Consider the following 15,976-nt stretch of genomic DNA (forward strand, 5'->3'; position numbering starts at 1 on the left):
AACAATAAACATGAAGATAGCTGCTATAGAAAATAAATCTCAAGGATCTCAAGCCTTGTTGCCATAGTACATTAAATCGGGCTATGCATAGGGAAGGGGGCTATGTATTCTGTATACAGTTCTAGCACAGTATATTGCTTAAAAAGAAGCAATATACTGTGGTTCTAGCACTAATACCAGTTTTTCTTGAAATTAGTGTGCTATTACAAGGAAAATTGATTTTAGCTAGACTACATACGGCAGTTTCACGCTGTTCCCGTTCTTCATTAATTGCACGAGCTGGTTTCATTCATTTTCATCTTCATCACTATCCGTGCATTTTCTACAATTTTTGACAGAATTAGTTCTTTCAAATTTAAAAATAATGTTGTGGATTGTAAATTTTGCTAATACAGTGCCTTCGAAAAAAAAAAAAAAAAAAAAAAAAAAAAATTAACGATTATGTCGTCGGCACTACTTCCAGAATAATGCCATTTAATAATTTTAATTTTATGTTCAGTTTTAAAAGTTACCATTTTCCTAACTTGAAATATCAATTTCTTTTCTTCAGTTTTTTTGCGAATAAAACCGGAATTATTATACTCCAGTCGCCAGAGACGAAAATGCCACTAAACCTCTAAAAATCATACGAACAAGCTGAATTTTGCCGAGAATATTAATTTTGGGACCGCAAAAAAGATGCAAAAAAGTTTACCACTTCCGAGGGGGGTTTTAGGGCTTCCCCCTAAAACCCGCGCGCAGAAAAACCCTATACCGTAGAAAAGAATGTTTCATAAAAAATGTAGCTGAAATAATTTTAAACAACAATATTTATAAGCATTTTTTGTGTAGAATAAACCGTTCTCTTAGAACCGCGCGCGAAATCAATGTTCAATAAAATGTGTATCAGCTCGACGGTAAAATTCGATATTTTTTGATTCAAGATGCGTTTTAAAGGTAAAGAGTTCAGCTTTTGTATGCTGTTTTTATATTTTGCCCCAAATAAACTTAAATTTTGTAAAGGTGTTAAAAAAATAAAGGTGGTGCGATTTTTGCCATTTTTTATGATTCTCACGAGATCAATACAATTTATCCCTTTCATTGTCTGGCCACTATAAAGTTTCAATTACTAGAGCCTAACCTTTAAAACCTATAGCATGAAATTTTAGTTTTGAGTTTTGGCAACAAATGTGAGGCATTTGAAATATGGTTAACAATCACTGGATTTAAACTTTCACACAACAAACGATCTAAAACACTAAATTTTTTTTCAATTACATTAGTACGCTTATCAAAAGGAAAAACTTCTGCAATAAACTACACCCAAAACCGTCTTCTTAAATGCATTTCCCGTGACGTGTGGTCGTTTGTAATGTAATCTCTAAAAATGGAAATTTTACTACAACTGGGCAATGAAAGTGATCAATTTTATTGATCTCAAGAGAATCGTAAAAAATGGCAAAAATCGCGTCACGTTAATTTATTTAACACCTTAATAAAAATTCAGTTTATTCTTGGCAAAATACAAAACTGCATACGAAAACTGCACCCTTTGCCTTTAAAACGCCTCTTGATTTTTGTCGATAGGACGTTTGGATTAAAAGATATCGAATCTTTACCGTCGAGCTGATACAAATTTTATTGAACATTGATTTCGCGCGCGTAACTGATATGCAAAATCGACGGTCGTTTCAAGCGTTATTTCTAAGAGAACGGTTTATTCTACACAAAAAATACTAAAAAACATTTTTGTTTAAAATTATCTTAGCTACATTTTTTATTTGAAACATTTTTTTCTACGATAGACAGATTCTTGGTAAATCGATTTTTTGCGTTTTTACCCCCCAGCGAGGGGGGTTATGGGGAAAGCCAGGAGGTGAAAGAATAAAATTTTTTGCATTTTTTTGTGTCCCAAAATTAATATTCTCTGCAAAGATTGTTCATATGATTTTTAGGGGACAACTCTCTGCTGACGGGACTATTAGTAAAAAAAAATAAACGTATATTTGACGTTTTCGTTATGAAAACTGAATCTCCCTTTGAACAAAAATATAATTCAATCTAATAAGTGTTAAAAACAAGCTTGTATGTCGGTACTAATTTCATATTATATTCAGTCTTTCCCTGTTAACAGAACGACCTCGTAATGTTCTTTTCGCACTAATTAGGCTTGCTATATACAGTTTTCAGATTACCACAACTGGGTATTATATATATATATATATATATATATATATATATATATATATATATATATATATATATATATATATATATATATATATATATATATATATATATTGTTATGATGTATTGTTTGTTTGAATGATGAGCAATGAGTATTTTTAATAATATAATATATAGGGTTTTTATCGCGGTTCTCAAAGAATTAGTTTTTTAAGTACTTTTTTAAATTATCTTTATTAGATCTACTATGAAACACACATATATATCTAAACTAGCTAATGTAAATTTAAAATAAACTATCTTTAAATTGAAATTCTTATGGAACTAATTAAATTCTATAGACAATGTAAAATTTAAACAAACTATCTTCAAAATTGAAATTGTTATGACACTAACTAAATTATATTAACAAAATTTTTGTACTGTTCTGTCACTGAATGCCTAAATGAACTGTTTTCCACTATATAGATTATAATCACCACTCAAATGTCTTCTTCTCAGCTTCGGTTATCCTTGTTTTTATGAAATTACTTTTTCCAATTATCAGCTTCCACCAATTTAAGATATTTTTCTTCACAGCATTTATAAACCACCAAGCAAACCAGCAAACAGCATTTATATTTATTCTTCTTTTCTATATACCAATATCCAATCACCAAATATATTATTTAATTTTAATATTCAATTAATACTTCTTCCATTATCCAATTATCATTTATACATAACATAATTTTTAATCTTCAATATTTTCTTTATACTGTTTCTTACTTTTGATTTAACTCACTATATTGAACAATTATAACTGATTGACTGACCTCTAACTAATTTTCATACTAAAACTGGACTAATAGTAACTATAACTCACAACTGACTGACTAACTCAATGGACCTTCTTACTAAAAAACTGACTGACTGACTAAAAACTGCCTCTGAATCCAAATCACCGGGTATTTATATCTTTTTGGATGTTCCAGAACCATCTGGTAAGAAATCATGTTCCATTTGTTCTATTAAATACATGTCTGAATTTTCTGGAACAAACCATTTCGCAAACAAGGCCATCTCCGGTGATCTAGAGAATTCCATACTTTTCTATTAATAATTTTGTTGACATTTAGGCTTTTCAGATCAGAATAAACACTTAAATCAGTAAATATATATAAATTAAACATTTTAAACTAACATTATTATTATAACCCCACTTTATATTCCTAATTATTTAAAATGTCACTTGGAGAGTATGTATATCTGTCTGGCACTCACATGTATAGTTGGTTGCCTAGTCACATGGCTCACTTAAATATATCTACCACATTATAATTACTAAAATACAACTTTTTACAATTATTATATGCTAATTTCTTAAAAATGCCCTCACATAAATATATTTTTATTAAATTCTCTAGTATATAACTTCTACCAAATACTTGTTATATCTAATATTATGTAGTATATAACTTATAAATTATTTTCTATAAACACCAATCATATCAATATATATATATATATATATATATATATATATATATATATATATATATATATATATATATATATATATATATATATATATAGGTATATAATATATCATAAAAATCAAATTGTAGAATACACCACATAGATAAAAGTTAAAAATTTACAGGAAGACACAACAAGGTATTTATTCAAAAAAATAAAAGCAAAAAAATGCAGAAACAGACCAAAGTGACGGACACCACGAAAGATGGGCTAAAATTAAAGCATCTTAGACTCAGCCAAAGAAGCTCAGGGTAAAAGAAAGATAAATAAAAGCAAGTCACTCCCAACGCGAAAAACTCCGTGGTTCTGTACAGAGGTAAAGGAAAATACAAAATAGTAAGGAAAAGAAAAAAGCTTGCCTGAAGTACATGTCAAATAAGACACAACAAGCGTGCGAAGATTACAAGAGAATTAGAAATCAAACACATGCACTTGTAAGAAGAATTAAAAACGAGCACTGAGAATGCTTCTAAAAAGAACTATAGCATGATTTTTATAGTTTAAAAAAAGAAATATGGCGCTTTATAAGAGGTCAAAAAGCGGAGGTGAAGAAACTAACAGATCCAAAACACATCGAAAAAGATGCATGGATTGACTATATAAAGAAGTCATATACAGAGGAACAACAAATGATCACAAACACCAGAAATTAACATACACGAAGAAGTTCACATAAGTAAGCACAAAGTATAAAAACACTTGAAAACCTAAGAATAGAAAATATATTTGATGATTTGATGATTGATGGTAAAGATAATTTGTTGAAATGATTTGTTGGAATATGAACGAGCGGCAATAATGGATCAACTGTCAAAATTGATTAACAAGATACAAGATTATAACTATAAGACACAAGAAAATATCAGAAGAATAGAGGACACACGAGCTTATTTTATTATTCAAAAAGGGCGGTAAGAAACCCATAAAACTACAGAGGTATCAATTTGCTAAACATTACTCTGAAACTTACGACTAAAATTATTGTGCAAGAACGAATAAATCAGCTCATAAAGTTAGCAGATGATAAACAATGTTTCCGTACGGGAACGTCGTCTACAAATGCAATATTGGTCACAAAACAGATTACAGAGAAACAGTGGCGCACCCAGAATTTGTCTGAGGGGAGGTGGGTTTGAAATTTTTTTTATGCTACCTCCATTTTGAGTCCCTAAAATTTGGGTTTTAGTTTAATTTAAAGTACTAAAGATAGCAGTGCCAAAGATTCAGGTATCTATTATCCTGCCCACCAACTAAAACCACCCTCTCTTACTTGTGCCCATTTGACTGTCGCACGTACCGTACTCCGAAAGTGGGGTGACCGCTGTAAGACTGACGACATTTTTGGAACACTCCCTTCTCTTATCTAGATCTTATCTTTTGTTCTGAAGCTATTTTCTTGTGGCATTTTTAAGTAATTACTATTTTAATGGGAATAAGCCACAATTGAAGGTTAAAATAAGTTGACATTTTACATTAATCCAACTTGTAAATACAATAAATTTTGGAGACGGCTATCGCCGTATTCCCGTTCTTCTCCACCAATCCTGCCGGTTTAAGGCATGCTCCTCCTCCAAACCTTTCGATTCCATCGCTCTTCTAATTTCGTCATTCCATGAGCGTCAAGTTCAACCTCTTTTTCTTCTTCCAGGGGCTTCCATTTGTGAAGTTTTTGAGGCCAACGTTTGTCAGGCATTCTTAATAAGTGTCCAAACCATTTTAAACCTCTTCTTTCTATTCTCTCAATGACCGTTTCTGTAACATTAATGTTATTTCTTATAGATTCGTTGGTTGATTTTCTCTTCAGGTCTGCATTAATTGTCCATACTTCAGAGCCATAACAAAGAACTGATTCAATCATGGTTTTCCCTATTCTTTTTTTGTTCCTTATGGAAATGTTGCGATCCCAGATAAAGAGTTCAGACATTCTACAATTTTACGTCCCTGATTAATTCGGTGTTTAATTTTGGTTTCTCCCAAGCCGTTCTTAGCAATGAGTGCACCTAAATATTTAAATTTTTCCACTTGTTTGATTTCCACGTCTTCGTCGATCATCACTTCAAACCTTGCATCTGAATTGATAACTAAATATTCTGTTTTCTTCATGCTTATAACCCCCATTTTACATATTCTCTGTATAGACGCTTTATCATGAATTCTAGATCATAAGAATCTTGAGCTAGGACGACTTGGTCATCCGCAAAGTTCAGGGAGAACAGTACGTCATTTCCTATGGGGATTCCCATTCCCTGGCAGTGGTTTTTCCAATTTTGGAGGGCTGCCTCAATATATAAATTAAACAGTTAGGGTGACATACTGCATTCTTGTTTTAGTCCTTTAGTTACTTTTATTGGCTCTGATAGTCTATTTCAGATTTTAAGGTAAGTAGTATTATCACTGCAGACTTCTGTGATTATTCCTCAAAGGTATGGACAAATGTCGAGTTGTTGTAAAGCTTGCCACAATTTAAGACTTGGAACTGTATCATAAGCCTTTTCTAGGTCGATGAAGGCTAGATGTACTTCGCTACCAACTGCTATTCTTTTTTTATATTAATTGTTGGAGTATAAACAAGTTATCAGTGCAAGATCAAAGATTCAAACGTCAGTATACTTATTTTAACCTTCAATTGCGGCTAATTCCCATTATAATAGTAATTAGATCTTATCTCTATCGTTGGCCCGGTTGGTGTTTCTCTTTTTCTTCACGATCATCTCTCTTACAGTCACAGGGTTCATATCTATTTCTTTATACATTCTGTTTCTCTCCCCTGTACATCTATTACACTCCAGCATTGTGTGAGTAACAATGTTGGAATATTTGAATAGACATTTATCTGTACCTATCTGTCTTTCTAAATCTATGAAGATACGCCCTAAAACAGACAATCTACCCAGTTCCCTAGGCTCGGGATCAGCATCTTGGTCCACTGGTCAACATCTTCCTTGTTGTTCCCTCTTCTTGCCATCTTTTCATTGATCTTTCCCTTTCTTCTTTTTTTATAGCTGTTGTCAAATGCTCTTTTCTCTCATAGAGATGTCTCTTTTCTGCTGCTAACACATGCAGAGGAACACAACCCGTGATAGTCCACAAGGCTGCCGCAGATACAGTCCTATAGGCGCATGCTATTCGCAACAGACTCGTTCTGTCTACTTTTGTCATAAGCCTAATATTAGGTATCTATATCTAAATATAATGAAAACTATTATTAATTATTGTGTATTTATACAATAATTATTCTGTACTACATATTTAACGTGGTAATTTAATTATTCAATTAGTGTGTTGGATTTTTTGTATTTTGTGTGAAAGACAAGTTACATTTTCCTACTATTCTTTATATATTTTTACTTTATATGGCCTGGGAGGGTTTTAACCCCCAAAACCCCCCCGGGTGCGCCACAAATAGACCCGAATTCTTATATTTTATTGACTTAAAGACATTTAACAGAGTAGCACCTAAATATGTAATACATCTCTTGTATAATAAAGAGATATCGCTGGATAATATAAAAATAATTGAAAACGTCTACCAAAACTATAAGATAGAAATCAGAGAAGATGGACAACTTACAGAAACCTATAAATACAGGTAATGGAATAAGATAGGAGGATTCACTAGGCCCTATGCTATTTAATCTATTCATGATGAAGTCATAAATAGCTTCAATAAAGGAAGAGGATACAGAATGGAAAAAGATCAAGTACCAAGAGCCATAATAATACTATAGGGATAACAGAAACTTAACTGTGAGATGAAATCCAGAACCGCATCAGAAACAAGACCGACACAGCTAAAACACAGACAGTGCTGGAAACAGCAGAAATGAGAATACTCAGAATAATTACAGGAAACTCACTGAGAGACCGAATAAGGAGTGATGAGATATTGCTCTCCGCCTATGAGGAGTGACGAGAAGTGGTAGAAGAAGTATCGGCCGGCCACGCAAGAGAGGGTGTGACAATCTTCCATGGAGGCAACAACCCGTCAATGAACAAGCAAAATAGCTCATATAATGGTAGAAGAAGAAAATTTTTCAATGTTTTAATCGCTTATTATAACGTCTTTACTTCTTCATTACATTCTACTTGCATTTATCTCTATATTATCAATAAATCCAATAATTTATTTATCATACCATATCATTGTTGATACTTTACTTGTATTTTAAAAGTTTTAATTATTTCCCTAAAAATTTCTTCTTTATCTTGTATACAATTATTGTAATAATTTCAACTTGTTTTATTTTCATCATCTGCGGAGTCACAAGATTTTGTTCGCTAAGCCATTATATAAATTTGTCGATAGTGAATTCTTTGGGAAATATTTTAATATATAAAACTGCAATTTCTTAATAATCGATGATATTTAAGATCGACCTATAAAATTCCTCTTTAATTGGAATTACTTCGACAATTTTCTACTTTATTAATAAAACAAGAACGAATTTCTATTAGATAACCTCATAAACGTTATTCAAGTTACGATGTTCACCAGTATAATCTTAAAAACAGGTTAAAATGGATAAGAAGATATATCCCATTTTTATACAACACTAAATTTAATGATGTCTTTATTCGTATAAGGGACCGTATTTACAGCAAGAGAAGAAATTTTTCTAAAGCAAAAATTTCTTTAGAAAAAGTGTTAACATATATATGGACTCTTCATACATCCGTCTCAGTATTATCTTTCTATAACAAACATTCGTTCTTCTCTTTAACCAAAATTCAATACCATACGTCATAGATAGTCTTCTGGTTATCCTATAGAAATTGCCTTGTAGTTTCATTGGAATTCTTCGCCAGACAATAAAACGGTCCCTGCCCCTTTCTTAATTCGTTTTTTACGACGCCGAATTCGGCTTCCGACTTACCAGTCTACTCCTGACAACCTTTTTTTCTTCAGACACACATTTATCAAGCAATCAACAATCAACAAGATGTCGTAGCAACTATATTTGATATTGAAGGGGCTTCTGTTTCAATCTCCAAAAAAGCAATTAATAACAAACTCTCCTACTATAATTTATAATTATAAAAAGCAATTAATAACAAACTCTCCTACTATATTTATATTTCCTACTATAATAGCAAATATGTACTACAATCAGAAAGCAGTAGTGAGAGTAGAGAATAATACCACTGAAAAAATTGAAATAAAGCGAGGTGTGAGACAAGGGTGTATACTGTCACCAACCCTGTTTAATCTCTATTCCGAAGACGTAATGAATAGAACACTCTCTGAGCAATCCGTAGGTATTAAAATAAATGGTGTTAGATTAAACAATCTGAGATTTGCCGACGACACCGTTCTGATCGCAGAAACACTTGAAGAGCTACAGACATTGGTGAATAAGATAGCAGACTGCAGCGAAGAATATGGACTATCTTTGAACATAAAGAAAACTAAATTTATGGTAATATCGAAATCAACACAAAATGTTCAAAATTTATATTTACACAATGAAATTATCGATCGAGTTAGCAAATAAAAATATTTAGGCACTTTTATAAATGAAGACAACGATAGCTCAGCAGAAATCAAAATAAGAATAGAAAAAGCCAGATCCATATTCACTAAAATGGAGAGAGTGTTCTGCGGAAGAGATTTGAGCCTTGAAATGAAACTTCGCCTGATGAGATGTTACGTACTTTCTGTGCTGTTCTACGGAATGGAGTCATGGACGTTGAAAAAGATTGATACCAAAAAATTAGAGGCATTTGAACTGTGGATGTATCGCAGAATCCTGAGAATATCATGGACCGAGAGAGTCACAAATGTCGAGGTCTTGAGAAGAATGAATAAAGAAAAGGAAGTTATATTTACGATCAAAAAACGAAAACTGCAATACTTGGGACACATTACAAGAGGCGAAAGATATGAACTGCTTCGAATAATTATGCAAGGGAAAATAGCAGGAAAAAAGTCCATAGGAAGAAGACGAAACTCCTGGCTAAAGAATCTACGGGAATGGTATAGCTGTAGCAGCAACGAATTGTTTCGGTCAGCAGTTTCGAAAATACGTATAGCCCTGATGATCGCCAACCTTCGGAACGAAGATGGCACTTGAAGAAGAAGAAGAAGAATTTGTAAAAACTTTCTAACTGGAAAAACCTTTAAAGTCCTTGCAAAGGGTAAAATTCCTCAATCTCTTCCCCAAAATCAAAGTGTCCCTCAAGGATCTGTATTAAGTTCAACTCTATTCATTCTTGCAATCAACGAACTACGCAGATCCTTTCCTGCTCCTATAAAATATGTTCAATGCGCTGATGATCTAATCATTTACTGCCACGGTAAATATGTTCCCACCACATGTAAACTTCCACAAATTGCAGGTAATCTTCTTTAATATAGATTTAACAAACTACGATTAATATTCTCTCAGAGCCAAACCAAATTAATAAAGTTTTCCAGGAGAACATCCACTTCCTTGCCCCAAATTTTATACAACAATTCTCCACTATCTGTTGTTAATCAATATAAAATTCTCTATATGTATTTGATTCCAGATTAAATTGGAAAAATCACATCTATGAACTTAAAACAAATTTTTTTAAAACGCTAAACGTTCTTAAAAGCCTTAGTCATCTTCAATGAGGTGCCGATGAAACTGCTTTACTAAGAGTCTATAGAGCATTAATCCGATCTAAGTTCGACTGCGATAGATTTATCTATTGCTCTGCCTTTACATCTGACCTGGATTTATTAAACTCTGTTCACAATAGTGCTCTTCGTCTAGGTAAGGGGTTTTTCGCTCCAATCCTATTGAGAGCGTACATCGTGAATCCAATGAACCTCCTCTCACCTTAAGACGACAATCTCTTCTCCTTTTATATGCTGCTTCAACATCCGTAAATTCCTTCAATCGTATTTATTCCCTAATTATCATAATACCCTCTTCTTCCAATAAAAATGTCCAACATCTTGTCATAAAACCTATACCGTAATTAATTACATTACTCTACTTAAAAATATTGACCTTCGTCTGACTAATTAATTTTCTCTATCTTCATTTCCCCCCTGGGCTAAACACCTTCCTTCAATAGACACCTCACTCACCATCTTTAATAAACATGAATCTCTCTTAAACATTTGTATAAAGAGAGCATTTTTAGACATCCGGTTTGAACCGCGTCGATTATCCTTGCGCCGAGCTTTCGATATCCTCTTTGATGACTTCTTCAGGGCTTTCGAGGTCTCAGTCTCGGTCTCAGTCTCAGTCCCGAGTCCCCAGACACTACTACACTGATCACTAACCAATGCATTACTGCTACTAGGAACAGAGAACGGTTCATTTATACCGTCGATGTTGACGTGGTTTGGGTAGAGGTTGGCGTGGGGGTAAGCGTGAGATTCGCATGGGGATTGGCACGGGGGTTGGCGCCAACATTTCTGACAGTACAACCTTGTATGGAGGGTAGAGAGGATGATATTTTATTTATGAGAGGTCTCCATGTCGTAGGTAACCGTATGCCGTCATCTCTTTTATTAAGACAATTTGACTTTTTTTCAATTTATATGGCTTCTCGGATAAGTCTTGGTTTATAGAACGGATACGCGCTATGGTTCTGGAGTTTTCAAAAAATAAATTTTGTGACCTGAATGAAGATGGTATTGAACTACTCAACGCCGTGTTGTTCGTTTATAATGTTGTCATTGATTGTTCGGACAAAGATGAAAGTTTTTTTTGGGGGTAAATATTATCTTTATTCCTCTTGATTTAAGAATTTTGTCGATGTTGTTAGTGACATCTTTGATGTAAGGAAGAAAAGCCTATGATAAGGGTCTGAGTCTTTGGGTTGAAATTAAGTGGAAATTTCATGTCTGTGGATGCTCCTAATGATGTGATTTTCGCGGTAACCATTTTAAACATCGTTATTGATCTCAAGGGAATTAATGACTGAATTAATTTGTGAAGGTGGATAATGAGAGTTGGCATGCAAGTAACGATTGGTATGGGTGGGTTTTCAATAAACAGAGTGATGAAAATCTTGGGATTGGTTTTTCTTCGTGATAACATCGAGAAACCCGTTTCCACCTCCATCGTGAACTGGATACTAGGATGTATACCATTCAGATTGGTTTGAAAAGACACCAAAGCATCCCTGCCATGTGGTCAAATGACGAATGTATCCTCAACATATCATATCCAACATGTGGGTTTGAGCATTGATGTGGATAGTGCTCGTTTCTCGAAGTTTTCCATAATAAAGATATTGGCAGTTACTGGAGATAGTGGGGAGCCCATTGGGGCACCCAATTTATTTGTCTGATTTTGTAAGATGAAATAAGTGTTGAAAATACAATGTTTAATGAGAGATAAGTGGTCTTGCTAAAAGAAACTGGTCTTGCTGCTTAGAAACTCAAAGCCTCCTATTCCGAATATTAGCCAATCCGAGAAAAAAAGCCCTGAAAGAACTTCAGTCAAATTCAAATCTAGTCATTCGTCTTGCCGACAAAGGCAATGCCATCGTCCTAAACACTTTTTTTTACATTAATAACCTCTCAAATCTCAAAACTTCTCTTCGTGTTGACATAAAACAATCTCTCATTCCTCGTGAAAAGTCTTCCAGAACACCTCGAATTTATGGCCTACCCAAAATTCACAAACCCGATATTCCTCTACGTCCCATTGTCAGTGCATATAACTGCCCTACACAACCATTGGCCAAGTACTTGGCAAAAACTCTACAACCTCTCGAAAATGCTTCATCTTTCGTCAAAAATTCTTTTCATTTCATCGAACTTCTGAAACAATACCCTATCTCACCGTCAGACATTCTAGTAAGTTTCGATATCGTTTCACTCTTTACAAACATTCCTATAGACGAAACTCTAAACATTCTGAAAACTAAATACAGTATCCAGCAAGACCATTTATCTCTCATTAAACATTGTATGTCTAACACTTATTTCATCTTCCAAAATCAATTCTACAGACAAATAAATGGTGCCCCAATGGGCTCCCCACTATCTTCAGTAAATATCTTTAAGAAAGACTTCGAGACCCGGGCACTATCCACATCAATGCTTACACTCACATGTTGTCTACGATATGTTGGTAACCCACATGTTGTTGCTTAATTATTGCAAAAATAGTTTTAAAAGTCGGTTTTTTGAAAATTCCTAATTACTTTTCTAAAAATGCAAAAAAAACATTAATTTTGCGTGATAGTAGGAACAATATCACATGTCATCAGCTATAAAAATTTTAAGAAGTTTCACTTAACATTTATTGCAAAATTAAAATTGTTTATCCCAGAAAGCTTCTATCTACAATGTTATTACGCGTAAGCTACTAGGTCTGCATAAATTCTAAAAGCACCAAATTGAAGAGAAAGCTTTTAAATTTAATCAAATTAAATTATTTAGTTAATTTTTTTTTAAAATGTCGGCATTTTTACACGGATTTTAAAACAACATTCTATGTCCTTCGATCCTTAGAACCCGAATTAGCAGTATTTTTTTTTTATTTCTTAATTTTGCCATTTCAAAAACTCAATTCATAAATTCAAAGTAGGTAACAGTAGTAGTATCTCTGGTTGTAATAAGCGAAAATTGATGATTTTTTTTTAATTTGATATATTTTGTTATTTATTTTGTTTTTGTTAGTTATTTTGCAAAATTTTACTTTTTTTTTATTAATATTAGTAGAAAACGTTATGAAAAGATATGTAACTTAATATGAATTACAGTTATAAATATTATCCTTTAAAAATCAATTTTACAAAAAAATAAAGTTTTTATTTGAAAATCAAATCAATACACGTTAATTTTTCTTGAATTATGCTTATTATTTTTACAATTACTTTTTCTGACTGAAACGCATTACAAAAATATTTTAAACAAATTAATTTTTGCAAACTTTATATAATTATTAATAAACATAGTAAAATTAAGTATGTAAATTGTTATAGGTTAATTATAATACAGATTAATTTCATAACTTTTATTTATAATTATAAAAAGTTTATAACAATTAATTTTTCTGCAGCTGTCCCGAAAATAAAACTTTCGGTACGATTTATTAAATAGAAATTACACAACTCGTACCGAAAGTACCTACTTTCGGGTCCAGGACGCCGCCTGACTGACCTTAGTGCAGGATTCGTTCTTCGTACTGCCGGCGATAGTTCCCGAGGTACTTTAAAATGCCCTCTCGTCGCCGAGTCTACGCCAAACGCCTACCTGCTAAACCAGGCCCTCCTCTGTCATCCAGCGATCCGAAAGCGGAATGGCCGCTGTAAGACCGACATCACTTCCGAAGCACTACCTTTATTCATTGATTCTCCATTCATACACATCCACACTCCATTCATCAGCAAGGAGGGTCCTTATCTCGTTTCAGGTAGCGCGTAGAAGAACCTTATCGCTCCTAGTACGGCATCATTCCCAGACGGGCATTTCCTCCTTCCACACAGTCTGACTCACGCCTATCTAACTCATACAGTGTGACCCACTTCTCTAGCTTCAACTTCCAGCATCTTTCACTGTTACCCTTGCCGTTGGTCCAGCCGTCCAAAAAAACGGACGGCTCATTTTTAAAGAAATCTTGTTTAATTTTTTTTTTGTTTAAACTGGTTATTCCATTCTTTTTTTCAATTTTGTGTCCATTCATTTACACTTACATTTACACTGTACGTTACATTTTCTTCTAATGTCTTCATTTCTCTTTCGATCTCTCAGCGTATTTCCTGTAATTCTTCTCAGTACTCTCATCTCTGCAGTTTTCAGTAGCCTTTGCCTTGTGGCTGTGTCGTGTCTTGTTTCTGAGGCATATGTCATTATTGGTCTTACACTGGCTTTATAAATTCTTGATTTCATCTAAGTGTTAATGTGTCTGTTTCACCATATAGTGTTATTAAGGCATCCTGCCAGTCTTTTTGTTTTTTGTATTTGATCTCTCACTTCCTTGTTCAGTTCTCCATGGCTAGACATTGTAATTCCCAGGTATTTTATTTCCATTACTTGTTCAATACTGATGATCAATTTCTATTTTACATCTGGTTGATTCTTTGCTGACTACTATTGTTTTAGTTTTCTGAGATGAAATTGTCATATTAAATTCTTTTGCTCTTATGTAAAATCTGTGGACCAGTCTTTGCAGACTATCTTCATCTTGGGCTATCAATATTGCGTCGTCTGCGTAATGAGTATTTTGATTTCTTTGTTTCCAATTCTGTATGCTCTTCCTGGGTTAACGTTTTTGATGATTTCACCCATGATCAAATTGATGAGCATGGGGCTCAATGAATCCCCTTGTCCGCTGCCTATTTCTATAGGTTCTCTAAGTTGTCCATCAATTCTGACTTTCATTTTGTTGTTTTGGTAGATCTTTTGGATAGTTTTTTATAATAGTTAGGGGAGCTTCTCTATTATAGAAAAGATGGATTACATCTTTGAGTCTTACTGTCAAACGCTTTCTTTAGGTCAATAAGACACAGAAATGCTGGTCTATTATACTCTAGTGATTTCTCAGTAATTTGTTTTATAAAGAATATTGCATCTGTACACGATCTTCCACTACGAAAAACCTGTTGTTCATCTGCTAAACTTATCCTCTGATTTATTACCACTTGTAACATTTTAGTTGTAAGTTTTAGCATAGTATTTATTTAACAAGTCTCCTTTTTTGAATAGTAGAATTAGTTCGCTCGTGCTCCATTCTTCCGGTATTTTTTGTGTTTTATAATTTTAATATATATAAGTATATATTGTAAAGACTACGACCGTCAATTCATATTTCTAAAGTATTCAACTAGTGAATTCAGAGGTTTAATCGGTCATTCAGGTTGGCAAAAAATAAAAAAAGAAGTCAACTACTTCATAAGTTTATCGAAGACGTTTCGCTTTATACTTCTAAAGCTTCATCAGTTCTCTAAAATATAAAAGATGACATAGAGTTTATAAGAAATACAGATGTTTATAGTTCATAACTTACAACTCAATATGTAGTATATTATCGATGTTATTATATATCTACTGTAAACTTTACTTATTACTTAAAACTAACTTAACAAAACAAAACAAAACAAAACAAAACAAAAAACACACAAACTCTGCAGAAAATAATGTTTATTATTGTAAAATTATTTTCTGCAGAGTTTGTGTGTTTTTTTGTTTTGTTTTGTTTTTTTTTGTTTCCTTCCATCTGTGAAGTTTTTGGGGCCAACGTTCGTCAGGCATTTTCAATAGGTGGTTAAGAGGTTTAAAATGGTTTGGACACCTATTGAGAATTTTATTATTTAATGTTGTTAATTGTTGTATTATTGCTGCTCCACAATATTTCAG

This window comes from Diabrotica undecimpunctata, chromosome 7 (genome assembly GCF_040954645.1).
Source record: "Diabrotica undecimpunctata isolate CICGRU chromosome 7, icDiaUnde3, whole genome shotgun sequence".
Classification (NCBI taxonomy): Eukaryota; Metazoa; Arthropoda; class Insecta; order Coleoptera; family Chrysomelidae; genus Diabrotica; species Diabrotica undecimpunctata.